Genomic DNA, 12,333 nt, shown 5'->3' on the forward strand with positions numbered 1-12,333 from the left:
AATAATTTCCGTTGTCCAAATCACAAAATTAGGCCGACGGCAGTGGAAAATATTAAATATTTTCCGAGAAATAGATATTTGGACGCCATTTTCATAGCAATTTAGTTGGAAATTAACTTAAAAAATTAAATAAGTAGGTGACGACATTTATTGGCTTTCATAATATACAACAAGGGTCCGTGTGACGGAAATTTATCGCCTGTATAACGATAAATAGTAAACGAACTCCCGGGAAAAAAATGGGAAGTGTCCGCCATTTTTTATTTTTTGCTGGTTTACCGATGGCAATATGGTAAAAAAGTTTACATTTTCTGAAACAAAATGTATAGTTTTATGTAAATACTAAGTCTTAACGAAATCGGTCGTGTAAAACTGGACGAAATCTTGTGTTAATCTTTTGTTAATTGTACTCTTTGGTGATTTTTGGCATATTTTAATTTTTTTTCTCGGCAACCAATGGTGACAAAACAAATTGTTGCCAAGGTTAAATGGAAAATCACGTAAGCATATATAATAATCATTTTCGTTGTGCAAACACTCAAAATTAGGTCGATTGTGCAGCGGAAAGCATGAAAATGTTTCCGAAAAATCATTATTTGGACGCCATTTTTGCGACGTTAAAATTAAAAATTAACTTAAAACAATACATAAGTATCTGGCAGCATTCATTGGCTTTCCAAATGTACAACAAGGATCCGTGTCGCTTGCACAGTTTGCACGCAGTAAAATAAAACCGAAATACGGTCCCCGGAAAAAGGGCGATTTCGGCCATTTTGACGTCCTAGCGACGACAAGTGGCGGAAACTTCCGGTTTTCGGATTTTTCCTCCGAATCATTTCGGGTTCCCCGCACGCGTGCCAAATTTCAGCTCTCCAACATGTCTAGAAGTGGTCTAGAGTTTGTATCCATGAGTGAGTGAGTGAGGCACACATCCGGCTGTATATAGATAAGACTCGCCGCGCTGCGCGCGCTCGTTAGGGGGCTACGCCCCCTAAAACCCCCCCGCATCCGGCTTCGCCGGCTGCCCCTACCGGACGGCTTCGCCGTCCCGCCCTCGACCTCTCGGAACGGCTTCGCCGTTCCTCGTCCGGGGTCGGCTTCGCCGCCCAGATATTGAGGTAGCTCTCTGACGGAGACCCGCTAGTACCTCGCAACGGCTTCGCCTTTAATCGTGAAAGGGCGGCTTCGGCGCCCAAGGGTTACCCGAGTCCCCCCGAGGCGTCGACTCCTGGGAACGGCATCGCCCTTCCTCGTGATGGGGCGGCTTCGCCGCCCAAGGTTAACTGTGTTCCCCCGAGCCATCGACTCCTCGGAACGGCTTCGCCGTTCCTCGCCTGTGGGCGGCTTCGCCGCCCAAGGGTTACCGGCGCCCTCCCCCCGTAAACTTCCTCGTGATGGGGCGGCTTCGCCGCCCAAGGTTTACTGTTTCCCCCCGAGCCATCGACTCCTCAGAACGGCTTCGCCGTTCTTCGTCTATGGGCGGCTTCGCCGCCCAATGGTTATCGGCGCCCTCCCCCCGTAAGCCTCCTCGTGATGGGGCGGCTTCGCCGCCCAAGGTTTGCATGTGCTCCCCCGGGAAGTCGACTCCTCGAAACGGCCTCGCCCTCCTCGTGATGGGGCTGCTTCGCCGCCCAAGGTTAACTGTGTTTCCCCACGAGCCATAGACGTGGCTCGTGGGAGCATCGACGTTTCAGCGTGGGAGGGCGGCTTCGCCGCCCAAGGGTCATCCGAGTCCCCCGGAGGGGTCGACTCCTGGGATCGGCATCGCCCTTCCTCGTGTTGGGGCGGCTTCGCCGCCCAAGGTTCACCTGGGTCCCCCCCCGCCGGCGACTCCTCGGAACGGCGAACCCGTTCCGAGGAGTTCGCTTCGGAAAGGGTTATCGGCGCCCTCCCCCCGTAAGCTCTCTGGTGATGGGGCGGCTTCGCCGCCCAAATTAACATATGTCCCCCCCGGGATGTCGACTCCTCGGAACGGCTTCGCCGTTGCTTGCCTCAGGGCGGCTTCGCCGCCCAAGGTTTACTGTGTCCCACCGAGCCGTCGACTCCTCGGAACGGCTTCGCCGTTCCTCGTCTGTGGGCGGCTTTGCCGCCCAAGGGTTATCGGCGCCCTCCCCCCCGTAAGCTTCCTGGTGATGGGGGCGGCTTCGCCGCCCAAGGTTTACATGTGTCCCCCCCGTGACGTCGACTCCTCGGAACGGCTTCACCGTTCCTCGTCTGTGGGCGGCTTTGCCGCCCAAGGGTTATCGGCGCCCTCCCCCCTCGTAAGACACCCATTCGGCTGCACCACGTGTTGGAGCGGATTTACCGCCCGAGGGTTTTCGGAGGTTTTCCCGCGCCTCTGACTACTCGGAATGGCTCCGTCGTTCCTGGGGCGGGGGCAGCTTCGCCGCCAGGGTTTTCACTCCTCACAGAGCAATGCGTTCTACCAGCTATGCCCCATCGTTTACAAATGCTACCGGGGGATAATGAGGCAGAATCTTGACGCATGCTAGCCGTGATTGTGGCATTTTAGCTTATGACGATGTTTTTGAAGGCGGTCCGGGGGGTTAACAGGTTTTTTTTTGAGTGTACTGGCAACGGTCACAATCATCGAAATAAATTCCTTAGCGATGAGTCATAGGAGAAGGGAATTACTGCTAAAATATGCGAAAACACCGAAGAACATGCTATAAAAAAAAAAAAAAGAATTTTTTCCCCGGTGTTATAGGAAGCCACTTGAAATTTCGAGGGGTTTTCTTGCATAAAAGGTCTTTATTTGCCTACAGTAGAAATTCCAGCGATCTAGCTTTAGGGGAACAATTAATTTTCCCGTAGTGCTCACATTTATATTACCAATTCGGTGTTCTCCACATAGCGGTGCATAGGCGCTGTAATAAGGCATTACTCGTGTGAATTTCGTAGCCGTACTTTATGGGGAAGTGGTTTAAAAAAATCGCTTTTAGGTGTCCTTGTCCTGGAAGCCCTTTTTTTTATCTACTATTTTGTTAAGAAATGTACATTTAAAAATTTGAAGTTTTATTGCGGGTGTGTAAATGGGGCAGGATATTTTAACATGACGCGTAAATATAGCCGACACAATTCCCAGTCCGAATAAATAAAAAGCGATACAACTGGGATGAATGGTACACGAAATATACGACTTATTAAGTAATTTTTATTTTTTTGGGGGGGTCACAGGGGGTTTTCGGGGGACTTAAAGTGCTTGTTCTGTATAACGCGGCATCGTTTACCTCGGATAAAAATTTCGGCTCTGTAGCTGTAGTGTAAGCATGCTTTTTCGACGGTGTCACCCGTTGAAATTAAATATTCTGCGTTCTCCTGGTAGCGGCGCGTAGGGGCACAAGAAAGACGTCAATCACCTGAATTTGGTGTCCGTACCACGTCGGGAAGTGGTAAAAAAAAATTCCGAAAAATTTAAAATCGTGTGTTGAGGGAATGCAAACTTCACGGCGGATGTGTTGTAAGTTACCAAACGTTGTAGGAGTCGCAAATTCAATGAAAATACATAATCGTTAATTACTCGAAGTTTGATTAACATGCGGATATCAAAGGATAGCCAAAAAATTAAGAAAAAAATCTAGTGTCTTGCATCAAATTGAATTGGTCCTACGATTATTGCAAATTGGTCAAAAAAAATCCCAAAGTGAGCCCATAAGAAAAGCATTGGAAATTTTAAATTGTTAAAAAAATACTTTTAAACAAAAAATTGCAAAGGCAACCACACCAAAAAATCAACCAAAAAATCTAATGTCTCATACGTTAGGGACTTATTCCTACAACGATTATAAGTTAGTTTTAAAAAAATCCAAAGATAGGCCCATAAGAAAAGCATTGGAAATTTAAAAAAATTATAAAAAATACTTTTAATCAAAATATGGCAAATTGTTTCACATCAAAAAATCGTGCAAAAAATCTAGTTTCCGTCAGTGACATTTCATGTTCCCGTGACATTTTCAAGTAGGCAAAAAATGGAATATATTTTAGTCCCATAAGGCTCCAATGTTAATTCGGATCGATATATCTCGAAAACCGATCGACTTTTTCGAGTTTTCGGACTTTTCCCCCCGATGAATATTTTTTCTTCACGACCCGTAAAAATTTCGCCTTCCCAGCACGTCCGGAAGTGGTCGGGAATTTGTATACGTGAATCAGTGAGGCAGTGAGCTATCTGTCACACATCGGGTTGTATATAATATAGACTCGCTGCGCTACGCGCGCTCGTTAAGGGGCTCCGCCCCTTAAAAACCCCGGTTCCGGCTTCGCCGTCTACATTTGTGATCGTTCGAAGAATTTTAGTTTGAATAATCTCACCTCAGCTAGGGGCCGGCTTCGCCGGCCAGGGGGTAGGGAAGCGCCCTACTCATTCCTTGGAACGGCTTCGCCGTTCCTCGTTGAGAGGCGGCTTCGCCGCCCAGGGGTTGAGTGTGCCCCCCTGGGCTACCCCGCTTAATACTCGAAACGGCTCCACCGTTTCTCGTCTGGGGTCGGCATAGCCACCCAGAGGGCGAGGGAATTTCGGAACTTTTTCACCGTTATTCGTTTAAGGGGCGGCTTCGCCTCCCAGGGGTGGACGGAGCCCACAGCGGCTGCGCCGCTTCAACATCGGGGTGGCTTCGCCTCCCGGGGGTTACTGAAGCTCCCCCTCGCCTACGCCAGTTACTCCTCGGAACGTCTTCTCCGCCTTGGGGATGAAGAGCCTCCCGCGGCTACTCCGCTTAGTCCTCATAAATGGTCTTCTCCACCGAGAGGGGTGCCCAGGGGGACTCGGGGTTTCAATGTGTTATACATGCGGTCACCAATCTTCCACAGTGATTATTTAGCGATGATTGTAAAGGGTAGTGCAATGCGGCGTAATAGTTGCGACAAGTACGCATAAAAGAAGACTTTATGGGAAGTATTTCATTTTTTGCAGGGGGTTCCAACGGAATACCGGGGGTTTTATACTTATGTTTAACCAGTGGTCACAAATCGTTCTCATAAATTCCGTGCTGATAAGTCCTCGGGATTCGAAATAGAGGCGGAATTCTGACGATTCTTTTACCCGGAGAGGCGATTTATTAGAATTTTTTTGGGAGGTTTCACGCGGTTATCGGGGGTTTTAATAAGTAGTAGTGGCTCCGGCTAAATTGGGACGAAAACTACTCGGAAAGGCAAACTTAAAAATTTAATTTTTTTTCGGCGAGGTTCCAGGAGGTGATCGGGGGTTTTCTGGTATTTTTTCCCGAATGGTTTACGGTGGCCCGCCTTCACCAAACATTCTGGATCTAGAGCTCAGAGGGGACGGGTAGTGCGGCGTAATGTTTTCGAGAAGTTCAAAATTGGAGAATTAAAGGCACATTTTACATTTTGGGGGATTTCAGGGGATACCGGGGGTTTATATGTGTGTACTCCTGGCGGTCACCATCCGTTCACATAAATTCCGTGGGGATGAGTCGTTGGGGTAGTATGGAAATAGTCACGGAAAGTACCCAAAAAGGTAGAATTATATGCAAAATTTTATTTTTTGGGGGGTGTATGTGGGTTTACCGGGGGTTTATAGGTTTTTACAGCCAGGGGTTATCAATCGTCCACATCAATTCCGTAGCGATGAGTGGTAAGGATTGGAAATGCGGCGGAATTGTGACGAAAAGTACCCGAAAAGGCTACTTATATGCAAATTTTAATTTTTTAGGAGTTTTCAGGGGGTTTAAAAATAACGATGTTATATGGTCACATCCATTTACTATCATATCTAAGAGAAGTTGCCCCTATGACATCCATATTTCGAGAGTAAAACAATATAAAGTAAATCCCTCCCCGGAAAAAATTGGTAGTGCCCGCCATTTTTATTTTTTCGCGGTTATATCGATTAAATTTTTTATTAAATATTTATGTTTTCTGAAAGATAATGCATAGCTGTATGTAACTACAAAGTTTGAAAGGAATCGGTGAGGCATAAATTGACAAAATCCTATGTTTATCTTTTTGATATCGTAATTTTCGGCGTTTTTTCGGAATATTTTATTTTTTTCTGAGTAACCAAGGACGAAGAAAGAAAATTGTTTCCAAAATTTCGTAGACGATGTTATGACCATATATAATAATAATTTCCGTTGTCCAAATCACAAAATTAGGCCGACGGCAGTGGAAAATATTAAATATTTTCCGAGAAATAGATATTTGGACGCCATTTTCATAGCAATTTAGTTGGAAATTAACTTAAAAAATTAAATAAGTAGGTGACGACATTTATTGGCTTTCATAATATACAACAAGGGTCCGTGTGACGGAAATTTATCGCCTGTATAACGATAAATAGTAAACGAACTCCCGGGAAAAAATGGGAAGTGTCCGCCATTTTTTATTTTTTGCTGGTTTACCGATGGCAATATGGTAAAAAAGTTTACATTTTCTGAAACAAAATGTATAGTTTTATGTAAATACTAAGTCTTAACGAAATCGGTCGTGTAAAACTGGACGAAATCTTGTGTTAATCTTTTGTTAATTGTACTCTTTGGTGATTTTTGGCATATTTTAATTTTTTTCTCGGCAACCAATGGTGACAAAACAAATTGTTGCCAAGGTTAAATGGAAAATCACGTAAGCATATATAATAATCATTTTCGTTGTGCAACACTCAAAATTAGGTCGATTGCAGCGGAAAGCATGAAAATGTTTCCGAAAAATCATTATTTGGACGCCATTTTTGCGACGTTAAAATTAAAAATTAACTTAAAACAATACATAAGTATCTGGCAGCATTCATTGGCTTTCCAAATGTACAACAAGGATCCGTGTCGCTTGCACAGTTTGCACGCAGTAAAATAAAAACCGAAATACGGTCCCCGGAAAAAGGGCGATTTCGGCCATTTTGACGTCCTAGCGACGACAAGTGGCGGAAACTTCCGGTTTTCGGATTTTTCCTCCGAATCATTTCGGGTTCCCCGCACGCGTGCCAAATTTCAGCTCTCCAACATGTCTAGAAGTGGTCTAGAGTTTGTATCCATGAGTGAGTGAGTGAGGCACACATCCGGCTGTATATAGATAAGACTCGCCGCGCTGCGCGCGCTCGTTAGGGGGCTACGCCCCCTAAAACCCCCCCGCATCCGGCTTCGCCGGCTGCCCCTACCGGACGGCTTCGCCGTCCCGCCCTCGACCTCTCGGAACGGCTTCGCCGTTCCTCGTCCGGGGTCGGCTTCGCCGCCCAGATATTGAGGTAGCTCTCTGACGGAGACCCGCTAGTACCTCGCAACGGCTTCGCCTTTAATCGTGAAAGGGCGGCTTCGGCGCCCAAGGGTTACCCGAGTCCCCCCGAGGCGTCGACTCCTGGGAACGGCATCGCCCTTCCTCGTGATGGGGCGGCTTCGCCGCCCAAGGTTAACTGTGTTCCCCCGAGCCATCGACTCCTCGGAACGGCTTCGCCGTTCCTCGCCTGTGGGCGGCTTCGCCGCCCAAGGGTTACCGGCGCCCTCCCCCCGTAAACTTCCTCGTGATGGGGCGGCTTCGCCGCCCAAGGTTTACTGTTTCCCCCCCGAGCCATCGACTCCTCAGAACGGCTTCGCCGTTCTTCGTCTATGGGCGGCTTCGCCGCCCAATGGTTATCGGCGCCCTCCCCCCGTAAGCCTCCTCGTGATGGGGCGGCTTCGCCGCCCAAGGTTTGCATGTGCTCCCCCGGGAAGTCGACTCCTCGAAACGGCCTCGCCCTCCTCGTGATGGGGCTGCTTCGCCGCCCAAGGTTAACTGTGTTTCCCCACGAGCCATAGACGTGGCTCGTGGGAGCATCGACGTTTCAGCGTGGGAGGGCGGCTTCGCCGCCCAAGGGTCATCCGAGTCCCCCGGAGGGGTCGACTCCTGGGATCGGCATCGCCCTTCCTCGTGTTGGGGCGGCTTCGCCGCCCAAGGTTCACCTGGGTCCCCCCCAGCCGTCGACTCCTCGGAACGGCGAACCCGTTCCGAGGAGTTCGCTTCGGAAAGGGTTATCGGCGCCCTCCCCCCGTAAGCTCTCTGGTGATGGGGCGGCTTCGCCGCCCAAATTAACATATGTCCCCCCGGGATGTCGACTCCTCGGAACGGCTTCGCCGTTGCTTGCCTCAGGGCGGCTTCGCCGCCCAAGGTTTACTGTGTCCCACCGAGCCGTCGACTCCTCGGAACGGCTTCGCCGTTCCTCGTCTGTGGGCGGCTTTGCCGCCCAAGGGTTATCGGCGCCCTCCCCCCGTAAGCTTCCTGGTGATGGGGCGGCGTCGCCGCCCAAGGTTTACATGTGTCCCCCCGTGACGTCGACTCCTCGGAACGGCTTCACCGTTCCTCGTCTGTGGGCGGCTTTGCCGCCCAAGGGTTATCGGCGCCCTCCCCCCTCGTAAGACACCCATTCGGCTGCACCACGTGTTGGAGCGGATTTACCGCCCGAGGGTTTTCGGAGGTTTTCCGCGCCTCTGACTACTCGGAATGGCTCCGTCGTTCCTGGGGCGGGGGCAGCTTCGCCGCCAGGGTTTTCACTCCTCACAGAGCAATGCGTTCTACCAGCTATGCCCCATCGTTTACAAATGCTACCGGGGGATAATGAGGCAGAATCTTGACGCATGCTAGCCGTGATTGTGGCATTTTAGCTTATGACGATGTTTTGAAGGCGGTCCGGGGGTTAACAGGTTTTTTTTTTGAGTGTACTGGCAACGGTCACAATCATCGAAATAAATTCCTTAGCGATGAGTCATAGGAGAAGGGAATTACTGCTAAAATATGCGAAAACACCGAAGAACATGCTATAAAAAAAAAAAAAGAATTTTTTCCCCGGTGTTATAGGAAGCCACTTGAAATTTCGAGGGGTTTTCTTGCATAAAAGGTCTTTATTTGCCTACAGTAGAAATTCCAGCGATCTAGCTTTAGGGGAACAATTAATTTTCCCGTAGTGCTCATATTTATATTACCAATTCGGTGTTCTCCACATAGCGGTGCATAGGCGCTGTAATAAGGCATTACTCGTGTGAATTTCGTAGCCGTACTTTATGGGGAAGTGGTTTAAAAAAATCGCTTTTAGGTGTCCTTGTCCTGGAAGCCCTTTTTTTTATCTACTATTTTGTTAAGAAATGTACATTTAAAAATTTGAAGTTTTATTGCGGGTGTGTAAATGGGGCAGGATATTTTAACATGACGCGTAAATATAGCCGACACAATTCCCAGTCCGAATAAATAAAAAGCGATACAACTGGGATGAATGGTACACGAAATATACGACTTATTAAGTAATTTTTATTTTTTTGGGGGGGTCACAGGGGGTTTTCGGGGGACTTAAAGTGCTTGTTCTGTATAACGCGGCATCGTTTACCTCGGATAAAAATTTCGGCTCTGTAGCTGTAGTGTAAGCATGCTTTTTCGACGGTGTCACCCGTTGAAATTAAATATTCTGCGTTCTCCTGGTAGCGGCGCGTAGGGGCACAAGAAAGACGTCAATCACCTGAATTTGGTGTCCGTACCACGTCGGGAAGTGGTAAAAAAAAATTCCGAAAAATTTAAAATCGTGTGTTGAGGGAATGCAAACTTCACGGCGGATGTGTTGTAAGTTACCAAACGTTGTAGGAGTCGCAAATTCAATGAAAATACATAATCGTTAATTACTCGAAGTTTGATTAACATGCGGATATCAAAGGATAGCCAAAAAATTAAGAAAAAAATCTAGTGTCTTGCATCAAATTGAATTGGTCCTACGATTATTGCAAATTGGTCAAAAAAATTCCCAAAGTGAGCCCATAAGAAAAGCATTGGAAATTTTAAATTGTTAAAAAAATACTTTTAAACAAAAAATTGCAAAGGCAACCACACCAAAAAATCAACCAAAAAATCTAGTGTCTCATACGTTAGGGACTTATTCCTACAACGATTATAAGTTAGTTTTAAAAAAATCCAAAGATAGGCCCATAAGAAAAGCATTGGAAATTTAAAAAAATTATAAAAAATACTTTTAATCAAAATATGGCAAATTGTTTCACATCAAAAAATCGTGCAAAAAATCTAGTTTCCGTCAGTGACATTTCATGTTCCCGTGACATTTTCAAGTAGGCAAAAAATGGAATATATTTTAGTCCCATAAGGCTCCAATGTTAATTCGGATCGATATATCTCGAAAACCGATCGACTTTTTCGAGTTTTCGGACTTTTCCCCCCGATGAATATTTTTTCTTCACGACCCGTAAAAATTTCGCCTTCCCAGCACGTCCGGAAGTGGTCGGGAATTTGTATACGTGAATCAGTGAGGCAGTGAGCTATCTGTCACACATCGGGTTGTATATAATATAGATACAATAGATTAAAAGTTACATCGTCAGTGTGGATACACAAAATACATTTTTTTCATTTAAAAACAAGAAAACAAATAAAATTCTTATGTAAACACTTCCGTTATAAATTTTTTATTACTTGTAGACATTGGTATGTGTTGAATTTGTGTTAGGAATTCTTTTTTTTCTAGTTTATTTTCTTTTATTAACGAAATGTAGGTTGCGATCAAATTTATTAAAATATTTCTGTTCACAGTAGGGAAAATGTTAAATTTTATATATAGTAGGTCTTTGTCCGTGATACTCCCGCCTCCAAATATATCCCAAGTTCTATACACTAATTTTATTTTCTTCCAGATTGTTCTGTCCTGTTTGCAGTTTAGTAATTTGTGTTCTGTTGTGTCTGTTAATGTACATTCATCACAGGTAGGTGAGGGTAATAGCTTTACTTTGTGTTTCATTTCGTTTGTTATATTAATCTTATTTATAACTTCAAATAAATTACTTTTGTACACTATTTTACTTTTTAGGTCGTGGAAATTCTTCCATGACCTCATGCCAGGGGGTGGGTATTCACTATTTTTACCTACTTCCATTATGTATTTGTCGTATCTTTGCTTTACAGTTGTGAGATTGTATTTTACACTTTCCCTAAATTCTTTGATTTGTGTTTTTGTGTTTTTTAGGAAAGCAAATTTATTGCCATGTTCCAGTGCTGATTCTAAAGTGTGTATTCTGGATTTCTTTTGGGAGTGATATATCTTGTAGCTATTCATTCTGATTAAGTGTGCTTTGGGGTAAACCTCTTCTAATTTTAGGCCTCCCTTGTTTTGTTCGAGGTATAGCCTTTTTTTTTCACTTTTTATGATGTATCCTGTCCATATAAAGTTGTTTGTAGCTTTAATTACCTTCGCGTATATCTTCCTAGGCATAGGCCAGACATGTGCCGTATACCATAGGATGGGATATATTTGTTGATTGATTATTTTTATTCTTATCATCAGGGGCGCGTTCATTTGGCCAAACACGAAACAGTTGTTGCACCAGCCGAAGCGCCTGTTCCCAGTTTCCCTTTATCATGTTGGGTACGCTCTTTTCCCAATTGAGACCTAGAATTTTTGTTTTCGTCACTTCCTCCCATGGCATTGTGTCCTTTATTTTTTCTGTTTTGTGTAAGTTTAGTATTTTGGTTTTTTGTTTGTTCAGGTATATTCCAGCTGTTTCAAACTGTTTAAATATTTCTTGTGTTTGTGTTACTTGTTCTGCATTTTTCGTGAAAATGGTGATGTCATCAGCGTAAGCGATTGCAGAATATCGCTCGCCTCTTCTGATAGTTCCAATTCCGCTGTTGTGAATTTCTTTAAGTATTGGGTCTAATGCAATTGTGAATAAGAGCATGGATAATGGGCAACCTTGTCTGACTGAATTGTAAATTGAAAAAGCCGTGGAGGTGTTTCTGTTGATTCTAATTTGTCCTTTGATGTTTTTGTAAATGTTTTCTATTGTTTGTGTCAGTTGTTCCGGTAGTTTCATTTTGTTCATGATTTTTATGATCCACTCTATTCTAATTAAATCAAAGGCTTTTTCTAAGTCTATTGCTATTAGTACTGGTAGTGTATCTGTTGGGCCTGGTGTTGAGACCATTAGATCTCTTAGTAATGTAATTGCGTCTATTGTATTCTTTTGTTGGGTTCCTGCGTATTGATGTGTGTATAATAGTGGATGTACTATGGATTCTAGTTTACTTTTTAAAATGTGTGTGTATATTTTATAATCGGTATTTAACAGAGATATTGGCCTGAATTGTTCTATTTTAGTTGGGGTTTTTACTTTTGGTATGGGTGTGATAGTGGCTATCGAGTTGCCTACATTTCGTAGACAATGTAATGAACATATATAATAATCATTGCCGATGTCCAACTCACAAATTTAGGCCGACGGCTGTGGAAAGTATGAAATATTTTCCGAGAAATTAATTTTTGGACGCCATTTTGAAAGCGTTGAACTTATGAACTAACTTAAAAAATAACATAAATAGGTGGCGACAGTTATTGGCTTTTACAATGTACAACAACGGTTCGTG

The sequence above is a fragment of the Ischnura elegans genome, chromosome 13 (assembly GCF_921293095.1).
Source record: "Ischnura elegans chromosome 13, ioIscEleg1.1, whole genome shotgun sequence".
NCBI classification, from domain to species: domain Eukaryota; kingdom Metazoa; phylum Arthropoda; class Insecta; order Odonata; family Coenagrionidae; genus Ischnura; species Ischnura elegans.